Here is a 12,181-nt window from a genome sequence, read left to right as displayed (position 1 = left end):
ACAACTGCATACAGGTGCTTAGTGTGTAGACAACTGCATACAGGTGCTTAGTGTGTAGACAACTGCATACAGGTGCTTAGTGTGTAGACAACTGCCATACAGGTGCTTAGTNTGTAGACAACTGCATACAGGTGCTTAGTGTGTAGACAACTGTCATATAAACCTGACTCTTTAGTACTAAACTTATTCCTTTCCCATTCCCAACTGATAAAGTCAAGAAGAGTGCTCTGCCTAGGACAAATAAAGCAAAGCACGTCTGCTAAATCTATTTTGATTGCACTCAAATTACTTATATACAAAGGACCACAAAACTTACTGCTATAAACTTTCTGTAATGATTCCATTTCCTCATTATAAACAGTATTTTCATATTTATCCAGTTACATGTAGCATTCAAAGTATTTTAAAGATATATCTAGTGAATAAGTTGCAACCTTTAGATGTAGTTTTCACTCAAGTGTAACGTAAGCTTTGCTTTGTATTAATATGGGTATCAACAGTAAAACACACTTGACCCTTGACTAAGATTCATATTATAGAGCTTCCTCTTTTGATGAGGGAGAAGTACCAGTGATTAAACAATACCATGTAAGCATGAAGGCCTTCCTAGCTCCAACACATAATGTCACAGTTCTGCAATTCAATACAAATGTATACCTTCATAACTTTTATCATAAACTAGTAAGCTATGTCCCACAATCATGGACAGTAACACTTTATTTTCTAAATCACTCAAGAAAACATAAAGTGGTAAGTCCCTCATTTACTATGAGAGTTATGAGTCACAGATAGGAAAACTCTTTTAAAGATTCAGTTTGCTATGCCCATACATTGTACTCAGATCATATAAGATGCATAAGAAGCACACGTTTGCACAATGTAAGATTGCATCAACATGTGCATGCACCACATGGGCCTACACTGTAGTTAGCAGTGGTATATAATCATGGTTCTGTCACTCCGTCACCTGACCCCAGCCCACAGGTTTTCTTCATCTGGGCATTAGCCAGTGATTACCCCACAGAAATGAGTGGTGTGGCAAATCTACAATGGCATATAATCGCACCCTATCTTCAGATACACATCCGAAGTCCCTCACAATAAAGACACTCCTTGATGGTGGTAGAGTAGGGTTACTGGACTTGATTTCCCTCCTTGGAAACTAAGAGATGGAACATGCTGAAAGACAACAGGAAAAGGCAGGAAATGTCACAGAAACAGATAAAAGCAGATAAAACATTCTTGGACGCCCCAAGAGTCCATGTGTATTCATCCTTGGAGCACCTACCCTCTGCCCAGAGGCTTATGTTTATATACATGTTTAATGTTAAATTTTCTAAAGGGTAATATCAAGGTACCTTATAAGATGCAATGCCTCCCTCCTACCATACCTAAGAAGCCAAATAAATCCTTATTCTGGTATTGAAGACATAAAGCATTTTCTCAGCACCAAAGGATACGCTATGCCTGTCTGGCCTCCTCAGCCACCTGTACTCATGCTACACAAACCCACATGCAAACATATGCACCTACACACAGTTAAAAACAACAATATTTTAAGTCAGGATAATAAAACTTACAAACACTAGATGTTCAGACTTACCCTATGAGGTAGCAAATTTTACAGTTTACAAGCAAGCAAAGCATATGTTAGAACTTAATTTAAGGACCCCTGAATAACTTTTCCCCCAACATACTATCTGTATTGATTATTTGTGAATTTCACATAATGCACCCTGATCACACTCACTTCTAGTCCCCCGGGCCCACCTCCCACCCTTGTAACCTCCTCCCAGAAGAAAAAAGGGAGAAAAAGACAAAAGAAAGACAAAGTCCACCTAGTGCTGTACATGCACACACTGGACTACAGTCAGATGTCTATGGCCGGCCCATGGAACAATTCTTAGAAATGTGCTCATGGATGACATAGTGAGGGTCACCTGGTTAATGTTCTTAAGCTCATCACGGGCCCCACCCCCATCTGCTCTCAGAAGAGGTAGTCTATCGATGTTTCCAGCAACCAGGCGGCTCAGTAGCACTAACACACAAGATAAAGTATCTTGGCTCCTTTCTCCTCACCTAGAGAAGAGTAAGGTCTCTTAAAAACATAACTTTGGGCTGGTGAGATGGCTCAGTGGGTAAGAGCACCCGACTGCTCTTCCAAAGGTCCAGAGTTCCAATCCCAGCAACCACATGGTGGCTCATAACCATCTGTAACAAGATCTGACGCCCTCTTCTGGAGTGTCTGAAGACAGCTACAGAGTACTTACATATAATAAATAAATAAATCTTTAAAAAAAAAAAAAAGAAAAGAAAAAAGAAAATGTGCCTAGTCTTACTGCAACTTGACATGCAAAAGCTAATTGATTTCCATGAGAGACCTTTTCTTTTAAAAAAAAAAAAAAAACAAAAACACAACTTTACATACTAGGTATTCTCTAGTATTTGTGCAAAATCCGGCATTTATCTTACTTTTCACATACTGGCTTGGGGTTGGGAGCGGGCAATATGTCTTCCTGGAACGGGGCAGAACTGACTACATCCAATTGGAAGCTGTGAGAGCACCAAGTTTGCCTACATTCTCTTGAGCTGCATAGCAGCATTAGAAATGTACACCCCAGGAGCCTGCTGGCCCCAAAATGACACATAACTGAAGACAGCCCACAGCTTATATCAAACCCAGCCAACCCCAGTCAAACACAGCCAAGGCTGCAGTTCATGAGCTAGAAATGTCTGCTGTCAGCCACTGAAATGTTGTGGTAATTGCGTTATTGCAGCCACAGGTGACTAAGGCAGGGATACAGACACTGACTAGGAGGGGAACGGCTCAGCAGTTAAGAACAAGTACTGCTTTTGCAGAGGACTCAAGTTTGATTCCCAGAACCCACATCAAGTGGTTTACCTCCTGTAACTCCAGCTCCAAGGGAATCCGACACCACTGGCCTCTGTGGGCCCTAGCATTCATATGTCCACCCAAATGCATATACACAGAGCCACATACATACACATAAGTGAAAATAAAACAAATCTTAAGACTCAAACTTTAAAAACAAATTAACTAAACTGGGCTGTTGTGACACACACCTTTAATCCCAGCACTTAAGAAGCAGAGGCAGGCAGATCTCTGAGCTCAAGGCCAGCCTAATCTACAGAAAGAGTTCCAGGACAGCCAGGGCTACACAGAGAAACCCTGCCTGGAAAAAACAAAAACAGAGAATTAGCTAAAGTTTCAAGTTAAAATAGACTGCATTCAAAAATCTAAGTGTGTACTAATTATAGGAGACAACTCTAAACAAGCAAAGCACACAGAGGCTGGAAATAAAGGCCTCGAAATGTAGAGCTGGCCAATGCTGACTGAGAGAGATGCGGCTATACAATCTATGCCGTGCTTGTGCTGCGATGTAACCAGAAACCATCGTGGACCTGAGGGTAGAGTCCAGTCTCAGAGCATTTGCCTGGCAGACACAAGGCCCTGGGCTCAACTCTCAGCATCATAGCAGAAAAAGGACAAGAGAGAACTTCCTAGCAAGTTTGTCTGACTGTAAGAGAAAGGGAAGGGGAACTTGTAACATGCTGTTTGTCAAAGCAAAAGAAACAAAACCCAAAACTCTACAGAAGGATTAATTACTTCGTCTATTTATTACTAAGCATTATGAAGCAATGAAATGAACCAAAAGAACACATATCAACCAAAAACAAACCTCGGAATTACTGATACGGTCTCACTCACACCGTGGGGCAGGGCATTCCCAAGCGTCCTGTTGACGGAGGAAGAGCTGCTCAGACACTGTCCATGAGCAACACATCCACCCAAAGACCTCAGTCAGCCGTGCTGTTGTACCTCAGAAGCCCCCTCTCACCTGTACAGCGGTAAAGCCTTCTCCAGGAGCTGTCTTCCTAAATTACTATTGTTGAAAAGTCACTGCCCTCTCCCCTCCCATAAAATGCTTAAGGAAATGTCCTTCACCACAGCGTTAATTATAACATCACAGAAATTTCCAATAATAAACAACTGACTAGATCGCTCATTATTAATCCGTTACAACTGCCCAGCAGTTTAAGGAAAGGAAATGAACAAACCATGCAGTGGCCTGTACACACCCTCATCACATGTACACACCCTCATCACAGAATCATCAAGAAAGCACATCAGAAATTAAGCTTTATCCGACTTACAGTTATTTCCTCAAAGGCTCACAATCCAAGACTTATGATTTCAGTTTTTAAATTTAAAACAGACAATATAAGCTGGTGTGGTGGCTTATGCCTTTAACCCAGCACTCAAAAGGCAGAGGCAGGAAGAACTCTATGAATTTGAGGCCAGAGTTCTGGTCTACAGAGCAAGTTCCAGGCCAGCCAAGGCTACATAATAGGACACTGTCTCAAAAAAATAAATAAATAAATAAAATTTTAAAAACAACAATTTTTTCCAATTTTAAAAACATGCAACATATAAACTTACTGGTCATGCAACAAACCCTTCCTAAGCAACTCCCAGGGGAGCCAGACAGTAGCCTAGGCCTAGGCCACAAAGCTATGAACAGAATACTAACTACCCCTTTGCAAGGCTTACATGGTAATAATTCTAGTGCCTTCCTTTCTTAATTCAGTCACAGCTCATTAGTCCTACTACATATGCCAGGACAGATTCCCAGGTGATGTCTTGTATTCTAGATAAAGAAATGGCTCCAGTTAATATTACAGACATTATTCACTGAGACATATCTCACCCGTGTGGGTGCACCACTCTTGGACTTCCTATAAACAATACTCTAGAGCAATGTAGACCCATAAGACACAGCACTAAATTCCCACAGCCTGGAGTCTTCTCCGAGCACAGGGAGAGTACGTGCATCTGACTCCGAAAAGAGGGTTATTTTGCTCATTAAGTCAACAAAATATTTCCTGCTAATGAGATCAAAGAGTGAGACAGACTGAGTAGAAGGGCTGGGTTCAGCAGTTTGTTTACACGTGTATGTTAATGATGTATGAGACAAGGGTAAGGTCAACTTCCTTTCCTCAGGTAGAATGTAAGATAGGTTTCCAGGCCGGCTTATCAAACTCTAGCTGCTTTGTTTGTACTGGTCAGCGGGCATTTGAAAGAGCCGGTGTCATACCCAAACCTCCCTTTTCTGTCAGGTAGAGAGAGCCTGGGGCTTCAAGGGTGGCACATAACGTTATATTGCCATACGCACTGGATGTTTCTATCCTATCAGAACCATGCACAGTAGCTAAGCTCCACAGATAAGTGGAGAACACAGTATCTTTCCTTTTAAGGAGCCTGATGATACTGTTAAAATTCGGGTTGCTGTCTACAATGAACACTACAGCAAAGACCATGACAGAAAGATTTAAAAGGAGACATAATTCTAAGACATATGTCAGAGGAATGTTTGATCTGTTAAAATCTAAACACCAAAATACACTCATTTGCTCTTTCAATAAGCATTAACTCAACTCTACAATAATATATAAAAACTTCCCGAGTAGCTTTAGGACACAGGACAAACTTGATCCCAGCAATCTTGAAGCTAACAGCAGGAAAAGTCAGAACAAGCATGCCAACAGAACCCAACTGGCAGAAGTGGCCGGGGCTCCCGTGGATTCAGGCAGTGTATTCAGAGTGAGTACACTTACGAGCCCAAGGATGCAAGGACAGAGACCTGAAGGGTCGTATGTATGAAACTGGAAGCCAGCAAGACGGTGGTCCGCTGCATGTAAGGCCTCAGAGGGAAGCTGCTGCACAGCAAGGTCCTCTTGGCCTCCCTGGGCCTGTGTGTGCAAAAGTCAGAGTTAAATTTTCCAGGCTGACTGGCACCCAAGAGTATCATGGGACCCTGTGTGAAAGGTGCCCTGGTAAACTAAATATAAAGTTGATGTGCGCATTAATAGTCCTGATACATTTTTGGGCTCATAAAATAAGGAAGTTGAAACACAATAGTGAAGTTCTATTTGTAACTTGTGTTATTTATGACTTTAAGACTAACCCAAATTAAATGAGAAGCTGAGAAAGCGTCTCATCTCCTTAGCAGAAGCAGGATGAAGAAATCAACTATCACAGTAAAGGAGGTATGAGCTAAAAACAAACCAGCCTAAAATGGTGCATTAAAGGAGGATAGGGAAGACTGGGTTGACGGAGCGGGGGGGGGGGGGGAACGTCACAGTAACTCCCAGTGAGACCGTAAATGCAACACTAAGTCTCAGAGTCCATGCAGTGCTCTTCTGGAAACCCCCAGTGATAGCAAAGCACTACCCTTGGGGAGAGGGTTCTGTTACTAGTCAGGAAAATAAACCCCAAGCAAGTCTGCAGAATGATCTTGGAATTCAAATTGATGCTAAAAAGTTCTGACAATCAACCAAATATGCTTATACATATTTGTTATACAAGGTATACAAATATACATTGTTAACACATTTAAAAGAAATTCCTAAAAGAAATAAAAATAAATTAAAATCGAAAAAGCTCTCTTCAGTAACCGATGCAATATTCTTTGAATACATACCATACAATACTGTTTTGAAAACTGCCCTAGTACTTCACAAGCACACCCTTCCGCACAATCTCTACTTTCCAATAACTAAGCATCTAGCTGGGAATAGCATATGAGAGCCTCGTGGGCTGGGGAGATGGTTCAGGGGGTTAAGAAATTGTGACTGTCTGAAGATAGGGTCATCAGACCCCAAGGAGATGCCAAGTGGGCACGGCATTGGAATCACTGGAGCACCATGACTAGCTTAAAGCCAACAGAATAGCAAACTGGTTCAGCTGAGACAGTGTCAGTGAATAAGGTAGGCCTTTGGACCTTCACACACATGAAAATACACACACACACACACACACACACACACACACCATACACATGCGAGAAAGAAGAAAAGGAAAGAAGAAATAAGGCCCTGTTAGATGCAGACCACCTGTCTCCCTATGAGACAATGGCTGCCCAAGCAATCCACACCACAGGTAGTTTTAAGACATTAAAAATACCAAGGAGATAAAGTGGCACCAACACTTTGAACGAATGTTTGCTAAGCAACTACTAAAGCTAACTGAATGTCTACCTATTGGTGAACAATTCCACTTCTAGGGTAGCCAAAAGGAAGGAGTTTATATAGCCAACAAAATACACAAGTAAGAATGTTCACAGTAGCTGTATTGTAGCAGCGAGTAACTGAGAACAATCCAGATGCTTATTAAATGCTTACTAAAAGTAGACTGGACTAGGCCACCATTGCGGCAATCTCTATTTTCTGATGCTAGTCACTGCAGTATGATCCTGCCTGATCTTTTTTAGAATCTCGTCCCTCCTAGTCAAACCCAGGGCCATTTCCCTTTCTTTACAGGCGAGCGAGCATCTTACAGCTGTCTCAAGGAGTAATTACTATACAGTGGGCATTAATGCACGGGAGTGCCAAGTCCAAGTGATAAGGACAATGTAGCTGCTTTGTGGCTCACCTGCAACCTCTCTATTCTTGGAATAGGGCCACACAGCTCATGCAAACAACTCAAGCTATACTGTAAGGCTGCACCTCAGTGTCCTGACACTAATCTGACACAGAACCAGCCCTTCATACAACAGCAGGCATGGTCTTCAGACAAACCAACCTGACACTGAGTGAGCCAGGCGTGAGCACTGCCCAAAGTGCAGAGTTGTGAGCAAAGCAAACATTGCCACTGGCTTAAGCGTTAGTCATGAACAACTGTCCAGGTAGCCAGAGTAACTAAAACAAACGCTGGACAACAAAAAGAAACAGCTGCATACAACGTAAGGAAAATCAACTTCCAGAAAACAGTGCTGAATGAAAGAAGCCAAACACAAACCAGTGGATGTTGCATGACATTGTTTCTTTGAAAAACTAAAATTCTAAAACTAACCTATGGTGACAAAAATTAAGTCCTGGGTAAATTCAAACAGGAAGACGGTACTGATGGAAAACAACTGCAATAAACCTCTGGGGCACCAGAAATACTCTATGGATTGGACTGAGTTAACTACACTATAAAAATTCTTAGGGATATACATCCAAGACTAGTAAGCATTGTTGCATGTAAACGATACAACTCTTTTAAAGGGTATATCCAAGAACTAACAAGATACTAAGGAATGAGCAGTCACTGTCCAAAAGAGATTAGGAATCCAAAACGGAGAGTGTAGCACCCTAGGGCTTCTTTATCCCAGGAAACTGATGCCCAGTCAAAGCGGGCACCTGAGGGGGCACACCGTACTTAGCGGGCATCTGAGGGGGCACACTGTACTTAGCGGGCACCTGAGGGGGCACATTGTACTTAGTGGGCACTTGAGGGCACACTGTACTTAGTGGGCACTTGAGGGCACACTGTACTTAGCAGGCAGCCCTGAACTCTAAAGGCCAAGCGTCACAGTGTCAGAAAGACCAAGTGAATCATCCCTTGATGTCAATTAAGACCTCAAGAAAACAAACCCCCAAGGAAAGGACAACTAGGAAGTAAAGTAGACCCAGCCTAGGGAGGGGGACAGGAGGGGACCCGAGGCTCACAGGCCATAGCCTAGGGAGGGGACAGGAGGGGACCCGAGGCTCAGAGGAAGCCAGCCTACCTGACAGCAAGGCAGGTCAAAGTCACTCTATCAAAACAGAGGGCAGGTGGTTCCTAAGGAACGCTTTACAAGGTTCAACTCCAGCATGCTCATGGGCCCACATTCAATCAGGTGCCCACACCTCCTGCCTGAGTGCACACCCACGCACAAAACTGTAATAATAAAATGATACACCAAAATTTAGGTAAACACTTGAGAGTAGTAAAATCTATAATCCCAAACTGAAACAAAAAAGGAAGGAAGGAAGGAAGGAAAAATGAAGATGTCATTTTTTAAAACTCAAGAAAAATCAAGAAAGAATTTTAAGAATAAACTGCTAAACTGCCCAGGTAAGAAAGATTTCGAAACTATCCTCCACACCTATTCAATTTTTTTCTTTTGTGATTTTTCCTTTTTCCTTCACCTTGTCGTCTCTTACTCCATATACACTGATAAATTAAACTGCCGAAAAACCAACAAAGTGAACAGCCCAGCAGTTCCCAGGGAGTGTCGGTGCAAGAACACTGCATCCTTCTGTGCTGAACCACGGATGTGCCATCCCTAGTAACATGGCTACTGTAAAATTAATATACTTTTTAAATGACAGTCTACCACAGCACTTCAGCATTTCTTTTTTTTTTTTTCATCAATTCACTTTTGATGCAGTGGAAGAAAACTTCCGGGGGGGGGGGGGGCATGTAACTTCTGCTACACTCCTAACACTGTCACAATGACACAGGTGCAAGGTGTGCTTCTGTCACAAGATAATGAAGTCATCTCTGTAGAGCCAAAACCACTTAGGGAGACACAAAATTCCCGAGTTGATCTTGATGAGACAACCCCAATACTTACTAGACATTTTCTCTTAGAGTAGACAGCTCCTAGAGTTTTGTGAAGAGTGGGCATGTTTAATTAAATAAGGTAGTCTAAGCCAACGAGGGAAAATAGAATCACACTCAATCAACAATGATCCTTACAACCTTTGTTCTGAAAAGAATCAAAGGATATTTTACTTAGCATTTAGTCCAAGTTTAACAGTCATAGAAACTAACAGTAACCCAAGAGTTCTAAAAGCAGACACTGCAGTGGACAGTCTCTTCCATGTCTTGTGTGGCCCTGAGGATCAAGCGTGACTCACTCTCAGGGATGACTATGAAGCAGATGATGAGAGACTGGTTCAGGATCATCTCTTTAAGCAGTGACAGCAGCACACAGGCTGTGCTGGGAACATTCTCATATGACCTCCACATCAGTCTCCCTCAGTCTGTACTGTGTACACACTTTTCCCTCACCCTCAAATATCCTAATTTCATGAAACAATAAGCTTTTGAAGGATGAAGTCATGCAATGCGAGAGCCTATAGATACTTGCCAGCCAGGAATGGTCTCTGTGTCTCTAATCCCTGTCCACTATGTGGAAGGATGCTACGCATCAGACTCTCTTCAAATTGTGATTCTTAGGTTAACTGCAAAAGATGGCAGAAACCTTTTAGAGGGGAAAATGATTCTCTACTGTATAATTAGATCACATCTGTAAATGGAAAATGCTTCTCACAAATTACACTGAAGGGGCAAACTGTAAGACTGTGGTAATTAGTCTGAATTGCACTGGTTACAAAACAAGGATGGTTAAAGTAGAACTAAACTCAAAACCTGAAAATGTCTCCTCCTTGATACCTGAAGTAGCAACTCTCTAAGTTTTAGTATTATAAATCCTTTGACTTCCTTAACATTCCTCAATTTTTCAACCAAAATCATTTCCTGGCTACAAAATGGAACAATAATTTGTCATGATGGCAAAGCTAGGCCAGTACAAACTGCCTGGCCCTGTAGCCCCAGACTGGATCTGCTGGTTCCCACACAATGCATGAAGATGATCAGTCACTATACACCCAACACCATGTCTGCCACTTCTCCTCAGGTACTTGTTTAACCAGACCAGTTGTCCTCACCGAGGGTTACCTGCACCACAAAACACCCTGAGAGGGAGTCATGGAGGGCTGGAGAGATGGCTCAGCAAGGCACACTTGCTGCTAATACATGATGGTCCACAACCATCCAGCACTCCAGTTCCTGAAGAGCTGACATTCTCTTCTGACCTCTGAGAGCAACAGGCACACGTGTGGTGCATACGCATAAATGCAGGCAACACTCATACACATAAAATTTTTAAAAATCTTAAAAAATATATTTTAAGGCGAAAGGGTACTGATGGATTATACTTACCAGAACCAAGCCCAACCTAGAGCTGTAGTCTAGTTAAAAGTAAGTGGCGAGCAGCACTAAGGCTCAGGACCCACACTCTCAAGTCAGACAAAGGTGCCCTGATTCTTCAACTGGGGGCACCTGTCCTTGCAATTAAGGCTCTATGTTTCCCGCACAAGATCATTAATACTGTTGTTAGTAGAATTTCCTTTTCCATTTTGATTTACAGCACAATGGCCTGGAGAGAGTACACACTACTGAGCGAACAAGACAGCATGCTTACAATTTCGCCCATAAAATTATGACAAACTAGGAAATATGTTGTTAATTGTGGGTTCTTGGTGAGAAAAGCAATGAGTCACTGTTTAAATGCCAGTTTACTGATTATTAAGGTGAGTTAAAGAAAGGGAAAACAATTTAAAACTCTGCCTTAGTCCCACCACCACCACCACCACCACCACCACCACCACCACCACCACCACCACCACCACCACCGACAAAACTTCCAGAGATTCAGTATGGGAGGGAATTGGTCACGGGTCATCTCAACCAACCATACCGGGAAACTTTTCTGAGCTATGAAACAACTGTCTCATAGATATAATTATATAGGAATGGAAGAAGGGAAGGAAGGAAGGGAGGGAGGGAGGGAAAAGGAAGATAGATCCACGACTAAATTGTTCCAGCAAGAATACTTAGAACACTGTCCCTACAACTTTTTCCACTCGTGTCGCAGTATTGCCCCAATTCACCCAGCCTTTCCAATCCATAAGGCACAATGCATATTAGTCTCCTTAAAAAGCATCTGGGGTAGGAGAAAAATGAGTGAACAGAAGAATCTACTAACGCAGCTTTATTCGAAAATGCCGTGATGTTAGCGAACACCTTGTACGCTAATTTTAAAAAAATAAAATTCAAAATATCTGTCGATTAAACGGAGTGTGGCTAGGAAGAGCCCAGAGATTCCTATGCTCAACATATATGAACGTCCCACCCTGGAGTAAGACTTCTCTCATTCTCTGGCATTAAAACACCTGCGAGCTACCGTGCTCATACACACACACACACACACACACACACACACACACACACACACACACAAACGTCGCGCTCCCGGAGCTCCAAACCAGCCAGCAAAACTTTGCCGGGGCGCACGGATTCCCAGGCTTTCCAGCTCCCTCCCGCCCGTCCGTCCGCCCGCTCGCTCGCCCATCCTCCCCGGGGCCGCTCCAAAGTTCTTGCGGCATCCCAGGCAAATCGTCTCAGCGCACGAAGTTTGCCTGGGTCCTGCCCACTCGCGCTCCCGCAGGACGCAACTGAAACTTGCGAGGGAGACACGTCTCCCCTGGGGACCGAAACTTGCGCGCGCAGGGTGGGGGGGGGGAGGCAGGCGGATTTCTGAGTTCGAGGCCAGCCTGGTCTACA

General features: G+C 43.1%; 1 protein-coding gene across 1 annotated transcript in view; it reads right to left on the bottom strand.

The window, feature by feature from the left end:
* Usp6nl (USP6 N-terminal like) overlaps positions 1-12,181 on the bottom strand; it is a 123,336-nt gene that overhangs the window by 110,432 nt on the left and 723 nt on the right. The window lies entirely within an intron of this gene.

This window comes from Mus pahari, chromosome 16 (assembly GCF_900095145.1).
Source record: "Mus pahari chromosome 16, PAHARI_EIJ_v1.1, whole genome shotgun sequence".
NCBI classification, from domain to species: Eukaryota; Metazoa; Chordata; class Mammalia; order Rodentia; family Muridae; genus Mus; species Mus pahari.
This window is presented reverse-complemented; position numbering and strand designations above follow the sequence as displayed.